At 44.6% G+C, this 18,651-nt stretch overlaps 1 protein-coding gene across 1 annotated transcript in view; it reads right to left on the bottom strand.

Moving 5' to 3' along the window:
• Positions 1 to 15,131, bottom strand: part of BRINP3 (BMP/retinoic acid inducible neural specific 3) — a 203,281-nt gene extending 188,150 nt beyond the window's left edge. Inside the window, exon 1 of the mRNA XM_066192188.1 lies at positions 14,922 to 15,131. The gene's annotated coding sequence lies outside the window, so the exon portion shown is untranslated. The remainder of the gene's footprint in view (positions 1 to 14,921) is intronic.
• Between the last annotated feature and the right edge of the window lie 3,520 nt (positions 15,132 to 18,651).

Genomic DNA, 18,651 nt, shown 5'->3' with positions numbered 1-18,651 from the left:
CTAGACTAAACGAGCACTTGGAAAGGAATAGTGGAGGAGCCAGGAGTTTATTTTTGGCTTAATGCTGCACTTCATACTGTGTCAAAAATTAACCACTGGAAAAACACCTGCAGAGAACCTGTGTGGGTACAGAAGAAAATAATCTGGTTTTAAAGATCTCCTTGTTTTAAAGATCTGTGGAGGTATATTCCAAAAGAGCATAAATATACAGGAGAGAAATAAGGAGAGAAAAATCATGTGCGCGTTTGTAACTGGTATTTATCCACTTGTCTGTGTTGTCCAGTCATTGTAAAATCATTCTGCATTGCACTAATTCTCATATCACCCCTGAGAAGGAAACTTTAACAAACAAGGAACAGAAGACAACAGCTAAGGGAGGGGTTAAGCTGTTAGAAGGATCTAAATGTGTTTTTCCTATTAAAAGATAATTCAGAAAATTCTAGCCAAAGGATTTTTGCAAAGCTTACAGTATCAGAAATATCTTAAAATTTTGAATATTCAAATTCTCTAATTAATGCAAATGCCCTGAAAACATTTTCTGAAGACTGTTACAGGCATATGGAACATACAAAGTTTGCAGTTACAAAGCCATCATAGAACTCCAGGGAAGAGCAATCTGTACTAAATTTGTGGTAGATAAAGGGTGGGGCATGGCAACTAAAGCACCTGTTAAGTGTTAACCGAGCTGGTAGATTTTCAAGTAGAGAAGATTATACAGAGAGCAAATAATGCAATATTTATTCTGTGATAAAAACTTTCATGTCAACAACAGTCTCTTTGAAGTGCTGGCTTAAAGGACAGCATCAGGTACAGATGCCCCGCACAATTATTTTCTGTTATCCCCATGGTTTCACTCAGCTACCACTTGTAAATGCGGTTAAACTTTTGGTCCTTCTTCTAAATTCTGAGGTTAAGGTGAGTTCAAGAAGCAAAACAGGCATTTCTTCTTTGTTAGAAATCTATTGTCTCCTCACTGGCATCAGTGCAGCAGGAATTTGACTCAGCATCTTCTGGGAATACCATAGCTAAGTCTTACTTCTCACGAACATGTAAAGGTTCTGGAGACTGGCAAAATCCATTTATTTACATCATGTGAGGATACAGAGCTGGCAAGTGCAGTGCAAACGTTTTGGCCACTCTGACAAATTTCATCAAACTTCAACTGTGAACAAGAGAACAGGACATCTGTGGTCTTTTTGATATCATCGTATTGTAAGGCAAGCCCCACCAAAATCAGTCTTTCTTTTTTAGGTAATTTTTTTAAAAAATATTAAAATTGTATATAATTACACATGGTAGTTTATGAGCTCACTAAGACACTAAGCTAAAATAGTGCAGATTGAAGCGTCCGCTTGATTTGTGGGTTGAGCTCTCTTGCTTACAGAACATTAATTAATAACCCATGTATACTAAGATACACAGAATAGTATAGAGCCAGCCCAGATGCATGCACAGCAATGCTCAAGAAAAAAAAAAAATCAGTAAGTTTAAATCCTTTCTAAAATGGAAATTGTGAAAAAAATTTCTCAGGGGAAAAAAAAGATATCTATTGTTACCTCAGTGTATGTAACCTTTTATTACCCAAGAGGTGAGAGTCAAGTATAATACAGATGTTTTAATATACAGGAGAGATGTAGCTACTAAATTGGTCATTACTGGTTCACTACTGGAACAACCTTTTATGTAAGAGTCAATAAAGTTGATGTTAGGCATCACCAGTAACTTTTTTGGGCCACATCTACCTGCAGTCCTCAAGGATCAAAATGAAATAACTGTACAAATGTACGGATATTTTTAATAAGATCAGGTTTGGAATTTTCTTTTCAGTATTTATCTCTACCCTGGAATCTGAGAGATTTATCTGAGGCCTTGGTCTGAGATCCCACAGAGATCCCCCTCTGTCAGTGGAAGTGCAGAAGACCAAGGTCTCTCTGAAGTCCTCTAGTTTTTATGTTCACGTGGATTCCAAGAAAATGCTGAGACATCCCAGTTCTCTGTGGAAAATTGAGAATCCGCTATGCTGAAGTGGGATTCTCCTGGCTTTAACTTCCCATATTGATGAAATAAAAATTTAAGACTGTTATTCTCAGATATGTCCTTTCAAAGGAAAGCAATAAATAACTTTGTGTAACATTTAGAAAATTAACATATCTAAGAAGGTGCTTTTTTATGCAAAAGACAAAGCTTGGCTTTCCTTGAACTAAGCAAAATATTAAATATTACTTATACATGTTTTAAAAATAAACAAAGAAAAAATATGATAACAGATGGAGGGAAATACATCCAATTCTGCTTGTAGGCAGTTGGATTTCAGCTAGCTCATAATTTTACCATTTATGAGGGTTTTGGTACTCCATCCCTCCATTACTTACAAGCTTTAGGGATTTCAAAGTTACTACTTTTGATCAAGTGCAATACATGGCGTAGCAGAGTATTCCTCCTATTTCTTTTAGATTGCACATCATGGAAAACAAGAATAGAGCAAACCTTTTTTTTATTTACTGCAGCTGGATGGGAAACAGTGAAGTCCAGAGAAGGCAAGTTCAGGCCATTTTTTTCAAAGGTGTTTTGACACTGAAAAATGGAAAGACATTTTGCATAAAGAATAAAGCAATAGTCTGTGTCTCAGAGATTGCTCTTATCTGCTGTAAGTCCTTGGGCTTATCACTTTATGTGTCTCTGCTTTCACTTCCCCATCTGAAGTGTGATGATCACATTGCCCACCTTTGCAAAGTAACACCAGACCTCCTGAGTTATCATCAGTGATTCTCATTCTTTCTTTGCAAGAAGACTTTTTTTTCTCATGCTAACAGTTTTAAGTGAATGAGACCCGAGGAGGCACCTGTCCATGGAATTCTGAAACAGCCGTGAAGCTGAGGATGTGCTGTGGAAGAAAAGAGCAGCAAGTGCTGCAGTCAGTATCAGCTAGAGAGGAGAAAGGTAGAGCAGAGAGCAAAAAGTGTCTCAGTTGTGCTCTGTTCTGGGCTTGGCCACCACATAGGTTCCGCTCTTCAAAGGAAGTTACTCAAATCCACAGAAAAAAACATGTCCCAAGCAAGACTTCTGGAAGGATAGCAAAAGGACCTGTGAGCTGAGGTGGGCTGCTCTGTCCCATGGTCATAGTCAGCTGTTGGACAGAGCTCCAGCCTGAAGTCCCCCCAGATGTCTGGTGCATAAGCAAGAGACCCAAAATGTACCTTTGGTAGAGCAAAGAAACAGAGCAGGCCTTTGGGGCGTTGGAATCACTGAGTCACAAAGTCGCTGTGGTTTGGGCTGGAAGGGATCTTAAAGCTCAGCTCATGCCAGTGCCAAGTGGCCCAGATTGCTCAGAAGGACCAGGGCAGAGGATGGTGAGGCCTCCCTGCCATCAGATCTGACCACTGAGCTGCAGGGGACACCGCTGTGACACTACAGAAAAATTAGAAGGCACCTGGATAGACAAGCCATATGTGTCAACATGATTTTCCAGAGGGGGATTGAATCAGCTTGTTCTCTGGTGTTCATTCTGAGCTGCAGTAATCTGACAAAAAAATCTGAAAGGAGAAATTAATTCTATGTCTAACAAGCTTAGGAGAGTTTTTACATTCCAGGCTTAAGAATAAGTCTTCATATCAGTTCGTGGTAGCGGTTTCGACTACATGCAAATCAGCATATTGCCTTTATTCAAACAGAGCTTTATCCACTGACAGATTTTAGCTTTCTTCTTCCTTCTGAAAGACAAGACCCCTGTAACTACACCCTCAACAGCTGAAATAAAGAAAAAATTGGATGTCTGATTTTTAATTTTTTTGTAAAACAATCCTGCTATTTTTTCCTCACCCCTGCCTTCAGAGGAGAGGAGAAAACATAAAATGTATCCATGGAAAGAGAGAATATATGCCAGCCCAACCTCTGCATCCACCCTTGGGTCTGTCTGGAATGTGAGGGCCGATTGCTGAGTGTTAGAGCTCTTGCCCACAGAGTGTGCCTTGGTATTTGCTCTGTCCCTGCAAAAATTCCACTCCTGCAAGGTCCTGTGAACCTTCAGCTGATGTCCCCATGTGCTTTCTGTGGCTTCCCAGTGCAGCAAGTGCCAGCCTCCACAGCCCATGAAGTATCTGCTGGCTGTCAGGCATACCCAGGTAATTGTTTCAGTGTCTGATATTTGTAAAAGACCTAATTTTTCCCTTTGCTGCCCAAATCATGATGTAAAAATTCCCTCAGGCACTTTTTAAATCTGTTAATTCAAGTTCATTCTCCTGTGCAAACGGATCCTTATGTGTTTTAGCTGATGATGTAAAGCAGCATCCCCAAAATGCCACTGCAGTCTTTCTGCCTTAATAAGTGAATCTGTTTCTGCAAGGAGCCCACTGAGGGGAAGAAATTACCTGTCAAGGCTCTGATAGCACAAAAAGGCCTCAATAGCCTTAACCAGCCTTATCTGGGGCCTCCGCCCACCTCAGGTTGACCAGAGGCTCCAGGACCTCCAGTCCCAGCTTGTGTGGTGCTGGTGGGACTGTGTAGGTGAATAACTGAAAGGGAGAAATCATTAAGCCACAGAGTGATTTGGGTTGGAAGGGACCTTAAAGACACCCAGTCCCACCCTTGCCATGGGCAGGGACACCTTCCACTAGCCCAGGTGGCTACAAGCCCCATCCAAGCTGGCCTTGGACACTGCCAGGGATCCAGGGGCAGCCACAGCTTCTCCGGGCACCCTGTGCCAGGGCCTCCCCACCCTCACAGGGTAGAATTTCTTCTCAGTGTTCAATCTAAGACTCTAAATCTATTCTCTTTCAGCTTAAAGCCTTTCCCATTTTCCTTTCACTGCATGATCTTGTAAAATCCGCTCAAGTCCTCATCGTGTCTCAGTTCCTCATCTTTAAATGTGGGCTAGCACCAAAATTCTTGACGGGCAACAGGTATCAGTCAAACAAGGAGCTAAGATGAAGCTGATTTCTGGAATGGATGAGACCTGAGTTTCTGATCAACACCTAGGGTGCCACAAAGACACAGAAAACCTGCTGCTTCGAGAGCTTGAAATCTGCTCCAGGCTGCATGACTGCACTTTTGCAATAATAAAAGTCCATTGGAGTTGTAGTCCACAGGGGATGAAACCTCAAACTTTGCAACGCCACAAGTACATGTGGACTATCCTATGTGCAAAAACTCTTCGCATGAAAACTCTCCGTGATATTTCAGTCTTAAGTCACTCTTCCATTACACAGGTTGTGCTAAACATTCTCCCAAATTGTCCAAGAATTTTTGGCTAAAGCATCTGATGGTATAAGAAGTGTTAGAAGGGAAACAGAGCAAGCTGTCTTGGAATGAGTTTGGGAGTGGCTCTACAGAAAAATAACAGCTGTGGCAGAGGTTCTGGTCCAGCATTTCCTCAGGCACAGACTGGCATGTGTTGCGGCGACATGCAATTTTGCATACTGGAGCTTTCAAGTTTGAAGAAAATCCCAACAGGAGACACATGTTTAGAAGCCTTCATTCCAGTTTACTGGATTTTTTTTTTTTTAAATCCAAATGCTTAATTTCTGATCATCCAGCACTCTCCATTCTGATCATCTCGTTGGGTGTGTTTTCATGGCAATTGAGTTGGTTCTAAGGATTTGTAAAAACTACACCCTGAAATGAAGTAATAAATGATCTTTGAAAAGTCATTACATACTAGTTCCAGCAGCATATCTACTTTTCACTCATAACTCTTAGTCCTCAGACAAGTTTTCTGACCCAATTTGACAGCTAAGTGTCAGTAGGATACAAAGAGGCTAAGACACACGTAAATTAGCTGTATCCAATAAACCATTCCGGAGTAACAGCCAGCCATCTCCTCTTCTAATTCATCCTTGTACTGGTTTTTAAACCCAGGGCTCTTACAGCTGCTGCCATCTAGAACAGGAGGAAGCAGCTATTTACACACTGTACACTAAACTTTGCTTTCAGAGCCTTTCAAGCCCGAGGACAAATCCAAATATAACTGATTAGTGCAGAAGGGCTAAAATGGAATGGAGTGGGAGGAAACTTTGCTCACCAACAGATTGTTGAACTGAAGAAGATCCAGGTTACGGAGAGGAAGGAGAGTACTTGGAGCCGAGTACCTTAGAGTACAACTTTGATTTCGCTGTATAAGCCCTGCCAAGTCCCTTAACTTTCTTTAATGACAGTTTCTGTTATGAATACAATCAATGCTTATAGAATGCTTTCAAATTATTGGATGGCAAAAATGTTATAAAATAAAAAGGAAGTTGATTATTCCACCAGCAGGGTGGCTGACTATTTTTGTTGCTGCTTAAAATTTCTGTTCCTGGAGATTTTGCAGCAAATGCTCAGAAAAAGGATGGAGAGGAAAGGAATTTTCAGTCTCAGGCAAAAATAGAAGTTTCATTGAAGCTGTTGGAGTGCTGATATTGTTTGTACAATAATGAAGGGAAAAAATAATGGTGTATAGCTGTTCTCTGGACTTGAGAGCCAAAATAGCAGCGAACTGTACTGATTGCAATGGGGACATATACACAAATCCAACCTAGTTTCATGTACTTCCATCCCCTCAGATATTACCTGACCTAATCCACAAATAATGTGGTTGGGAGTTCTTTTATTTCCAAGAATGATTTTCTCAGTTTAGAGGCTCTGACTCAGCCTTGGACATAGCCCTCTAATTTTAGCTAAGGCTCTATCTGGTCAAGGATTTACACTCTTCTTGATTTTATTCTCCAGGCGAAAATTAGTGGTTACAACTTAGACCAGTAGTTAAGAATAACATCCATAAAGACCTAATGGCATGAAATTTTTCTTTCAATGCACTTGTCCGGATGCCTTACAAGAATAATGGATTATTTTATATATTTTATTTCTTAACAATGACATCTAATAGAATGGTAATGTTTTTATTTTGCCCTTTTATTATGTCTTTCAGAAAAAAGTGCTCCAGATCTCACAGCATATTTTACAGCGGATTTTACAGGTGGCATACATGGTTTTCAGCTGATATAAATGGATGGTTAAAACTCCTTTAACCATCAGCCTATTTATTCTAGCAGGAAAAAACAACAAACTTACACCACCTGTTGTGCCAGCTCCCAAGGCAGGAGCGGTAGAAACTCCAAGAGACCATTGTTCTACAGCTGAGCCTACTCAAAACTGTTGCATGATTTTTTCCCTTTGCTGCAGCATTCCAAGCCTGTAGCGACTGCATGGGCAGTAGCCAGGTCCTCTTAAATGTTCATGTTATAGCTATTAATTTTTTATAGCGAGAGTAGGGACTTTATGGCTGACTGAGCAAAGATTCAAGCTCCACCAAACCAGTCCGGGGCTAATTGCAGCTCAGGATGGATAAAGCTTGATTGTACAAGTAATGATTATGTTATGTGTACTGGGCAGCCTGCTATCTCACATAAATCTAGCACCAAAGCTGCCTTGCAAGACTTGATCTTTGACAGGATTAGAAGAAATTGCAAAATTAGAGAGAAAAAAGGTCTGCCTGCTGAAAGATGTCTTTCTTACGAACATCATGCTACAAGGAGTGAAAGTCTGAGTTTGAATCAGGAATTGCAATCTCTCTGCTGTTGTAATTTAGATATGACCCAGTCTAAAACTGCCTAAACATGAAATCATCACTATTTCTTGTTGTAGTTCATAGAAAAACACGTTATCATTTGGCAGAAATTTGTTCAGCTAATGTTCAGGAGCTTTAAACTTTCAGTAGTACCTGTGCAGTGCTGAATGAGAGACGCACGTCTGTTTACAAGGAATTACAGATCACTGCAGTCTCTCTGGGGATCATCAGTTTTCTTATTACAGCCTATTTTTTTTTCCAGAAAGACAGAGAAAATGTTCTAGACTTTGCCTGGACAAGACAAGCTAGCATAAAGAAGTTAAGCTGGTTTATATGAGTACTTTTCAAAAGAAAAAGCCACGACAATCTCTTCAACTAATGTGAACCAATCTAATAAACTCCAGCTAACAGAGAGCTTAAGGGGTGCTTAGGTAGTTACTAAAGGTTTTACTTTTAAAGTCAATGAGTCAGATTCACATCCCACGGGAGCAGTGACTTAAAAAGAGAACATCACCTACTAATGGCTCTCTGTGAGATAAATCCACAGTCTCCAGAGACTGGCAGCAGGATGAGTCTCGACCTGCATAAACAGTGCTGCTTTACCTAAACAAGCATCTTCCTCAGAAATGTTGGTACAGACCTAAAGGAATAAAGGGATTAATCCAAGAAATAATGAGCAGCTACACGTTCTGGAGAAAAAGAGGTGAGTATCATCTCTGCCCTAAACTACAGCAGTTCTAACCTTTGAGGCAGTACATTGAGTACAAACCACATAGAATTATTCAATATTAAAATTGTTGTAAGATATGTGTGTTCTCTCTGCCCAACAAATTGTTAATGAATAGGAATCAATATGGGTTTAGGTGAAAAATAATGAAATAAAAATATACACTTGGGCTGTCACCTCCATCCATGATGCCCTTTTTAGCATTTAGCAGTGTTTTTCACCAGCAATGGTAAGCCTCCTTAGAAATAGATTTCAAAAAAATTTAAAAAAAATAAAAAGAGAAAATACTAAGAAGAAACATTTATAATGGATTTTAATAATCCCATTTGACTCCAGTGTGGTCATCCATGTACAGTTAACCAGGTGTTTTTGTTATTTCCAGTAGATTTATAAGTACTGAAAGAGCTAAATTAGCCCTACACAAATCTCAGTAGTCATGAATAATACGGGATTAAGGGTATAGAGCAGTGCTCTGATTCCCCAGATTTACATCCTTTACTTGCCAATGTATAATAAGTGCCTTAAACACCACTTTTCTCATTAATCAAGCGCTGGTGGATGTGGCAGTGAAGGTGTTACTGCAAACGAGCAGAATTTTTCCCCATTAATGTAACTGTAACAATAAAGGTATCTGCCACGGGAGCCTTACCATCTCACCTCATTATAAGAGAAAGTTTAATGGTGTTAATTTAGCTAACAATATATATTGCTTGGTCAATCTTCTTCTGAAGGTGGAACAAAATCTGTGGCCTTTGTGAGAGGCTCATTAGTTAAAGCTGAAAAGCTCTGATGTGGCAGAGTGTCCTTCTTCCCTCTCCTCAGCAGATTAATTTTGTGGCACACGGAGCAGGTGAAGACTTCCAGCGGGAGGTGGGAAGCAGACTGGGCTAAATAATCATTCCCATGGTGTGAGCCAGGGCCGAAAAAGGGATTACACAGACCATGGGTGTGGAGAGATGTGTAGTGCACATCTTGCATATTTATATCTATGTATGCATATATAAAGTATATATAAACTATATTTGTGTACGCACACAAACTGTGGTACATGTAAATTAGCAACTTCAAAGATCAAATTTATTCACGCTACAGTTTTCAGCGGGGGGATAACTTGAGTCACAAGGAGCTGATTACCTGCAACTCACTGGGGCTCTCTCAATGTTACTCAACTTCATACAGAAAAATGTTGATTTATAAATCCTTAAAAAAATGCTGAGGCCTAGACCAATGTAAGACCAGGTCACAAATTCTTCTGTTCCTTAGTATTTTAATACTATTTGACTCAAGATGTGCAAAGCCTCCCACTGCTCAGCAAGTAACTTCATGATGCTCACTTTTTTTTCCTTCTAAATCTGAAGCTCATTTTCATCCCAAAATATTGTTTTGGAAATTGACCTTGCATTTATTGAAGTTAATAAGGATGTTCTGCTCTCCTTTAGTTGTCCAAGATCAGGCCCTCACTGAACACACATATACTGGGCAAAAGGAAAACAGTGATATGAAGAGAATGTAGTTGCAAAATTATTCTTAAATATGTTCTCTTATGATGATATAGGATCATAACTTCCCCATGAAATGACTGGCTGCAGTTTACTACCTGCAGCTCTAACAGGACAGTGGTTTCAGTGCAACCTTTCTCAAAGAGCACTTGGGCTCTGTTTGTCAAAGTGTATTTCTGGTGAAAAAAAAAATAAAGCCTACTTCTGGTTTTGAAGAAAGATGAAGCTTTTGGGAGGATTAAGAAAGAGCTGCACTAGGTATGGCTGAGAGCTAGAAAATAACGTTTCCAGAAACTATCGCCTAATACCTTCCACCACCCTTTTTCTCCTAAGGAAAACTTAGGTAAGTAGTTTGATCATCCAATTTTCCATTTAGATTTTCAAAAACTGCTGAAGAAGCAAGCTTGGTGGTAAAAAGATACTGCTTTTGTTTTCAATGGCTGTTGCATCCCAAGAAAGAAATTACTTACACTGATCGCAATCAGATATGATTTTGAATTAATAAAAATTAATTAAAAATATTTTAGTCCCATAAATCATAGTCTGGCACTGAGGGGAGGGAAAAGTCACTGCAATCTATGTGACAAAAAAGTAAATTTTTTGACACGTTGGTGTAAACAATGAATTGACTTCTGTAATTAATTCTTCACAAAGGCATTCAGGGAGTAATAGAAAAAATAGCAAAGGGTGAGACAGGGTGATTACATCACTTGAAGATTCTCAAGTTGTTTTGTTGGCTTGTTGTACAAATGCTGCCTCCTGCACTGAGCTCTGTAAAAACATTCAGCTGCTTGTTTTCATGTTTCTTAGTTAACGTTTTCACTCGCAGCGTTTCAGCATTTCGTGAGCAAGCACCCCAAACACGACTCCGGTGAACTCAGCATCTGCTGGGGAGGTTTGCTCTCACTGGAGGTGGATCAGCTTACAGAAAATATCACAGATCTTTTTTTGAATTCCTCCCCTGCTTAAATTATACACATCTTAAAGAGAAAAATAGTTGGAGGCAACAATTTGTAGGTAGTTTCTGGGTGGAACTCTGCTGATTAACACTGCAACAGCATCTGAGACCGAGGGTCTGTTGCTATGCTTAGATACAGAGAGGAAGAGATCCAGCCAAATGTTTCTATCCCCAAAGCTGGTCTTGTGGTAAAGCTGATAGAGCACCTATTTAAAATGAGTAACTCCTCGTAGGGATGGAGTTGAGCAATGACAGCAGTCTGTGAAGTCTGATACTTAAACGGATTGCTCCTCTGAAGTTATTTCTGATATCCTGTGAATGTAAGCAGGGCCACTCTAGCTTTATCTCTGTACACTTAATGTGTCAGAGTCACTCATCTCTGAACATACAGACTCTGTAAGGTTCTGACTTCACTTCTTTTTATAGCATTCTTTTGTGATGTTGTATTTAATAAACTTGGGTTTTTTCTAGGAAAAAAAGTTATTTTTGTTTATTCTGACAGACTTGCCTGTCAGATACATGCCTCTGAATTACTCTCTGCATCTTCTCAACATCAGGTCTATCTCACATTAGCCTTCATTTCATATGGATCCATAACTGATTTTACTGCTACAACAGAACAGCCTTCTCTTATCGCATACATTACATTTTTCTGCCAGTCATGAATTCACTTCCCATGCATTCACTTGCTCAATCTCTATATGAAATCATTACAACTCCAAGCTGACGTAGCCTTTCAAAACGACTCCTGAACAGTAAATCATGCCACATTCCACTTTCTTCCCACTCTGCGCTGAACAATTTATCACTAAATGAAAGCTGCACAGAAAATGCACTCGAATCCGGCAGTGAATCACAATACAGGCTATTGGTAACAAAGCCCTTACCTTTTTAAATGCATGGTGTCTCTAAGAAATCGCAGCCCAGAAAGCAGGTCCGCCTGGCGATGCAGGGTGACAGTTTACACCCTATTTTCCTCACCTCCCTTTTTTACAGCATGCTACATCTAGTTCACGCTGCTGTCTCTAGGATTGGCTGGTGCATCTCAGAGGCGCACACAGGACTCCTGCCTGGAGCACCCTGCAGCCCTGCCTTAACCCTTTGCGGTGCAGCCTCTGCTCCCTCTGCGGGCGAGCCCGTACGGACCGGCGCCTGGCCCTGGACGGGGATGGGGGGTGTTTTCTCTTTCCCCCACAAATCGAGCTGCTCAAGGCTGCCGAGGATGGGGAGAGGATGAAGAGGGGCAATGAGGGGAGAGCCGGGGGTCCCGCAGCCGGGACAGGAGCTGCCGCCCTGTGCTCGCTCCGGAGCGGCCGCTGCTGCTGCTGCTGCTGCTGGGGAGGGCAGCGTGTTCCCCCCGACCTCTGCCTCGTCACCGGCCCCTCCCGCCCCTTCCCCCGGCACCTGCCCTGGGGACACACGGAGGAGAGGGGCAGATTAAGCCCAGGAGGCTGAGAAGGCAGGCTGGACGCTGACTCGCATCCTTAAAGGTGTTGCCTCTGCCAGAGCCACCTCCCTGGAGGTCCGTCTGCCACCGGCGGGATGGGAAATTGGGAAATGAGCTCCCGGCCAAAAGGGAGTCCCAAATCCACGCGGTTTCAGGGGAGGTGGAGGTAATCCTTGGCAGTGAAGCCAGACACGGGCAAGCAGGGAGCCTGGACGTCTAAATACAGGAAAGAGAGATGTTTGGGAGCATTCTCTCAGGAACGGGCCGCGGGGCTCGGGAGGTATTTCCACATCCCCTGTGTATTGCAAAAGAACCAACTCCGGCAAAGCAAAAACCGCCCGGCTGCTGCCCATTTTTCCTCTTTTTTCTGAGTCATCCAGCCCCGTGTGAGAAGGCGGCATCCCTGGGCTGGGAGTGCGGAATGCTGGAAACCGAGGGTATTGGGAATCTTCTCTAGTTACCACGCCTGAGTCTCGCTTGTGGCAATCGCCCATTAAGACCACGTTACTTGCATTGATTTATTTGGTGCTGTATGCACAGGGTTTGATGTGTATCCCCTCGCCTTCCGCTGTGCACAGAAATGCCACCCGGTCCAACCTGTGTCACTTTTGCTGCCCAGACACCGTTTTACTGCCATTCGTCACAGTGCCTGTGAGCTGAACAACCCTGCTGCCCTCATCCTGTGTCTCACCATCTCCCATCCCCGTCAGAGCAGAGGGAATATCGAGTGCCCTCAAACCCGGGAAATATCCTGCTGATGGGCACATAAATCTCTTCTGCAGAGCGGTAACATTTAAGCAGCACGGCCAGGCGATGCTCACTGGCTGAGCTGTTCCCACTATAACATAAATCCCTCAGGAATAGCTGGTTTGTTTGGGTTTTTTTTTTTTTCCTTTCCTAAAGGTTTACGAGGGGGGGAAAGGTTTAAAATCAGGTCGGGGTTTCGAAATGCACTCCCTACCTAGGGAGGGAAGGGGGTATGACTGCACGGAAACTTTCCTGAGGATCCCGGCGGCAGCAGCAGCGCCAGAGGCGGCTAATTCAGGAGAAATATCTGGGATTTGGATGATCACCTCCACCTCATGAAAAGGGCCGGGGCAGTAGGAGGTGGGGGTAGAGGGGCAAGTCAGCGGGAATGGGAAAACTTGCTGGAGTCTCCGGGAGAAGGACGCTGAGCTGGAGGGAGATAAGTACGCCTGGGGGCTTCGAGCCGGTGGGAGAAGAGAGGAGCTGGAGGAAGGGTGGATTTTGGATGCCACGCTTGAAGGGCTTTTTCACTACTCCCTTCCAGACGTGAGCCAGCAATCTGGCGGCCGAGGGGTGAGGCAGCAGTGTGGGAAGGGGGAGGGTGGAGGGAAGAATACGGGGCGGGGGGGGGCACACTCTGGCATTGAATTGCTCTTTCCCGTCTTCTGCTTGACACCAGGCAATAAATTCGGGTCTTGTTATTTCTCCCTGGCACCTCTACCTGCTTGCAAGTCTTTAGCACCTTCCTGGTGATCCCTGCAGGTACTGCTTTGGAGACATGACCGTGCACACACAGACACACACACACGCGCTTATCCTGCACCCAAATGACAGACTTACACGGAGCCCAGTCAATACCTCCCCACGAGAGATAGAACATGTTTCCTCCCTACCTGCTGCTATTGACCGTGGGTGGATCTCTGCCGCTAATTAGAGACACTGAAATCCTGGAAGTACCAACCACAAATAGCCCTCTGAAGGCACTCGTCTTTTTTTTTTTTTTTTTTTTTTTTTTTTTTTTTTTTTTTTTTTTTTTTTTAACGTAACGTGTTTATTTCCCTTGGGTCTTCTCTCTTTTTCTCTCAAAGAAGTCCCTGTCTGCTTCAAGAGCCCTACCTGTACCATCTACCTCTACATCAGGTGCATGTGTGGGTGGGCGTGCGTTTTGTGGAGAAGGACGCCTCGCTCTTATCCTGCGCTCCTTCAGGACCTGATTCTTGGCCAGAGAAAAATACAGGTATGCCCGAAAGTAGTGATAAATAAAATCAGGTGCGATGGGATTGAGAACTGGGGAGCGGAGCGAGCGGCGGCAGCGGCTGGAGGGGAGCCCTGGCAGCAGCAGGACAGACAGACAGCCCCGGCCGCCGACCCCGCTGCTGCCCCGCAGCCCCGGCCGCAACCCCCCCCCGCCGACCACTGCCACCTCCCAGCACATGCGACGGGACATGAGGTCTGGAAATCCTTTCCTATCCCTCCTGGAGAATCCTTTCCCACCCCCAATCCTGTCCAAGTTCTTCCGGGCACGGGGAAGAGCAGTGAACTTTCCCAGCTGATCCCCTCCCGCAGGTTCCCAGACATTCCTCAGGCTCCCTCAGCTACAGCAGCGATCCCGTCCTTTCCCCGGCACGGGGGGAAACACTGAGCCCTCCTAGCGTCCATGCCAGCCGCTTCTTCTGCAAGGGTTAACCCGGGGAATGGAGCAGGTACCGTGCCCGATGGAAACATGAATAAAATGTGATGAATAAGCAGTGGAACGCTGACGGCTCTGCAAGCGATGCTGCGGTGCGCGCTGCAATCAGCGCCGAGCGCGGTGACTGGCAATGAATGTGGGCAGAGAGAACTGGTGTTTCCTGATTCCTTCGAGTTTAGAAAGTGGAGCCAGACCGTTCAGGAGCAAGGGGAAACAAAACTTTTTAATTTTTAATTTTTTATTTTTCCCTGCTGCTTTTAGCGTCCTTCCTGTTGGAAACGCGCCACCTGAACGCGATATCAAACCTACTCACCGGGTGAAATTGCAGGAGACGAAGCGGCTGTGAATAAAATGCATCCCGACTCCAAGTATATAGTCCATGATCTGCGGCTTCAAGCTAGAGGAAAACTGAGCAGGGAGGGGGGACTTTGTGAACCAGCAGCGGTTCCGTGTGTGTGACAACCCATTTACACCGAGCGTGCCTGTCTGTGTGTGTGTGTAGGGCAGAGAGAGGCTCCAAACCCAAAAGGGGGGAAAGAGGGAGGGGAGAAGAAGGAGGAGAGAGGGAAGCGAACCCGAATAGCAAGAGGAGTTGCGAAGAGGGATGGGATTCGCTGGGGTAGATGTTGGGGAGGGCGGGGGGGGGGGGGGGGGGGGGGAGACGGTTTGGTGGTGATGGAAGCGATTCTCGAGGAAAGAATAACAAATTGTGGGATCTCAGCCGCAGGCAGGAGGAGAGGGGCCGTGCCAACACGTGTGGAACACAGACAGGACCGCGCCGAGGAGCGGGAGGCCGCAGCGAGCCGGGAGGGGCAGAGAGCGCCGGGGGCTCATCCCGGCGGGGGCCGGGGAGTGACGCTGCCCTCGGAGCGGGGGCGGCCGGCGGAGGGGGTGCGGGAGCGGCGACCGAGGTGGGGACAGCGATAGGGCCGGGGGCAGCTCCCGGGGCCGGGGCACGGCGGGGACAGCGCTCGGCACGGGGGCAGCTCGCCCTCAGGCTGCGGGTGGCGCGGCACCAGCCTCTTCTCCTCCGCCTCCTCCTCCTCCTCCTCCTGCTGCACCCGCAATCCAGCGAGCCACGGCGACGATACCGAGCGGGTAAGAGCATACCTGGCCCCCACCCTCGGCCAGCCCTTTGTTTCTCATCTTTTTATTTCGTATTTTCTGCAGCCCTGCTCGCCGCCGGTGCCCCGCGTCCTCCCCGGCACGGAGGGGCTGCGGAGATCCTTGAGCGGGGAAGCGACACCGCGGCCAGGAGCGTTTGCTGGGGACAGGGGATGGGTGGAAATGTCCCTGTTCATCACTCGTGTCCCTCTCCTGCCCCGGGTAAGCGGAGCATCGCCCCTCCACTTCCCCCGCCTCTCGATGCTTCCAGGCTCTTGGCACGGAAATAATGATGTAGCTCTGTGGAAGAATCACCCATTTCCTCGCACAGTGGCTCCGGAATTTGAAGGTGTGTTGGGTAGAGGGAGGCAGCGGCAGCATTCATGGAGCTTGATGTACGTCCCCCCGCTCCCGGTCCCTCTTCTGCACCCGTGCTGCAAGCAGACACGCGTTCATGGCTAATAAAAATGCTTTTCCCCGGGTAGAGTTGGGCTGAGCGGGTAAACTGAAATCCAGTCCGTGTCAGGGAACAGACCAGCACGGAGCTTTGGCATCCCTGCAGTGGAGCACGGCTGTGTGCACCTCATGACTAGCAGGGTCGATAAACACAGTAACCACACTGTGGATTATGTGATGTGTGCGCTAGGCAATATGGAGTGATCACCAGCGCTACACCAGCACTTGTCTGCTCTGCAGGATGCGGTCTTTAAAAGAGATGGCAGTTTCTAGGTTTTTATTGAGAAGCTTTTTGTCTTCTTTCTGTTATCTCTGTAAGCACCAGTGTGAAGCAGTCGTGTCTGTTTGCCAGTCTGGCAGTTTTATGTTTCCAGAATCTGCTGGGGGAAAGTCGGAAATCAGAGAAACACAAGATTCCTCGGCATCACATTGGTTTGTTCCTGTCTGCATGTTCAATCATTTTTATGCTAACGAATTGTGGAGTGAGCTGATCTTAGCAATGATTTACCCTGCTTGGGGCTTTATTGATTTTTTTTCCTTTAGCGAGGACCTAAGAAAAGGAGTGAAGGAAGGATGATACGATTTGTAAAGGAAAAAATTCAGTGTACATTTCAAGTGTAGTCACTGTTAAATACATAGACATATATACGATTCTATATGCAGATATAAAAACAAAAGGTCTCTTTACTTCAGGATATGATTTCTCTTACAGCAACAGGTAGCAAAGGTTCCTCTGCCCCTTCTCTCCCCTTATCTCCTTGCCTTCAGCTCCTCCTGACAAAATGCCAGTTTAAAAAGGTCAGCCTGTTTTTGTAAATATTGTACGCTTCTTAACAAAGACTGCTGCACATCAAGCCTGCAATGGCTGTCAGACAGACTTGGGATTCAAGACATTCAATAAGGGCGCTGTCCATTTTCCAAGACCGATAAAATCTGGGAGAAAGCAAAGGGCAGACGTGGTGTGTGGCTGGGGTGGATCAGCAGTGCCAGGGTGCACGTGGGCAGCAGCACCGTCATGGCAGTGTTTGGTACTGCAGTGCCCGTCCAATTATATCACGTGTGTGAGAGACAGACACGCAAAATGTGTAAAGAGAGATTTGCTGGTGTGCTAATGCCTTTCTGCTCTTTCCTTCAGGTTTCTTCTTCTCTCTAAGGGATGTCCTGGGCTGAACTTGCTTTGCAGCTCCTTCATACCAAAGGTAGCTTAAATCGGCCTTAAAGGAGGATTTTGAGCCTGACCAACCTCACCCTCCCAATAAAAGAGATTGGTTTCATTAGTCTTTGCCTCAGACACTCCACAATAAGGTGGAGTTTCTATTTCACAGCATCCAGAGGTGCAGTGGACATGGTCTGGTCTTTATTTCACTGTGTTCTCTTTCCTTCCTTGCCACCTTCTTTCACCTACAGAGCAGGACAACTTGGTTTCCTCAGGTAGCAGCAGTTCTTCTGGTTCTTTTCTACTTTAAATTTAATAAGAATGCTCTGATATTATTCACTTCATAGAATTATGGAATAGTTCATTTGGGAAGGGACCTTAAAGATGACCCAATTCCAGCCCCTTGCCACATTCCAGTAGAACAGACTGCTCAGAAAAGATTATGTCCGTTACCAAAAGGTTAAAAAAGTTACTTTGGAATTACAACACGGATTTTTCCCTGTGGTCAACTCCAAGACCTAGCTGCCACCACAGTTTGATTTGACCACTTAAAATCATTCTGAAGCAGAGCTAAAGGGTTGTAGAGGATTATGATGTCTTTTGCTCAGTGGAGCTAATAATCTATGGCCTTAAAGTATTATAAAATCTCATTTTAGGGCAGAGTACTGAAGTCACAAACAATGGAACAAACTGTACTTGAACAAGGCGGAAACTTACATCACCACCAAAAATGCTAAATCCACATTGAGACCCCTGTCTGCACCAGACTCATGTGAGGAGAGAGTGACACATCAAATTCTCCCTTCCCAAAAGCCTTGTGACCCTGAATCAGAGGTCATTAGAATCCTCTGTCCTGTAAATCTGCATTTAACAGCAGCGTATATCTGTGTTGGTAAGCACATTTTAACAGCTTATCCCATGACATTTTTTTTTCTACTTCATATGATCAGCCTTTTGGTCCTCTTTCTCCCACAACCTGCTAAGTGCTTCTCTTTAACTACTGAAAAATGTATGTAATTTATTAAGTTCAGTAGTTCCTCTCAGTGTGCAACAGGCAAACCAATTATGCAAACAATACTGTCACCTTCTTGCAGTGACTTCCTTCTCCCAGCTATAATGAATTCCCTGCATGCTACTCTGCTGTAAATTCTCCATCTAAAAATTCCATCCACTGTGTGATGTGTCAGGGGAAACTCTACTTGACTTTTGAAACAGTTGGGAGGAGCAGACTGATAACCTACTAAAGTGCCTTGCCCTTAACTGAAATTATGGCAAGTAATTAAAGTTAGAGCAAAAAGACTTAAGCTTTGGACTGCTTATGTTCTCA

Source organism: Chamaea fasciata, unplaced genomic scaffold (genome assembly GCF_029207755.1).
Source record: "Chamaea fasciata isolate MVZ Bird 193981 ecotype frontalis unplaced genomic scaffold, bChaFas1.0.hap1 SCAF_10, whole genome shotgun sequence".
In the NCBI taxonomy this organism is placed as follows: Eukaryota; Metazoa; Chordata; class Aves; order Passeriformes; family Sylviidae; genus Chamaea; species Chamaea fasciata.
The sequence above is the reverse complement of the archived record's forward strand: the minus strand, read 5'-3'. Positions and strand labels throughout refer to the sequence as shown.